This window comes from Adiantum capillus-veneris, chromosome 13 (genome assembly GCF_014529385.1).
Source record: "Adiantum capillus-veneris isolate H3 chromosome 13, ASM1452938v2, whole genome shotgun sequence".
Taxonomy (NCBI): domain Eukaryota; kingdom Viridiplantae; phylum Streptophyta; class Polypodiopsida; order Polypodiales; family Pteridaceae; genus Adiantum; species Adiantum capillus-veneris.
The window spans coordinates 125030261-125030664 of record NC_140943.1 but is presented as its reverse complement, the minus strand read 5'-3'; positions in this window follow the sequence as shown (position 1 = coordinate 125030664).

Sequence of the window (404 nt, the reverse complement as noted above, 5' to 3'; positions counted from 1 at the left end):
GTGAGACAAATGTCATCTTACAATTGAAACAAAGATATAACCAAATTGTGGGAATCATCTCATAACCAAATTTCAAGAAACTTTGGAATGGAAGTCATGAATATAGATTCATTCAAGTGACATTGGCACGATTTGGACTCGGCCAGTTAGTTCTCTACAGAAAATCTGTTTTTTCCGTCGTTGCATTACTTTGCGTCCACCAATTGAGAAATAGAATAGTGAGGGATCGTTCTCTTCGAACTCGTCCAGAATGTCGTGCCGAAGTTGCAGATGGTTGCATTGCTCTCTTATTGTGACCACTGTCACAATGTTGAGCTCTTTGTCAAATAGCTCCACATCTATGACACCATTGTTCTCCAAGCCTGCTGACTCTTGATTAATAGGAATAAACTTAGAGTAGCCTG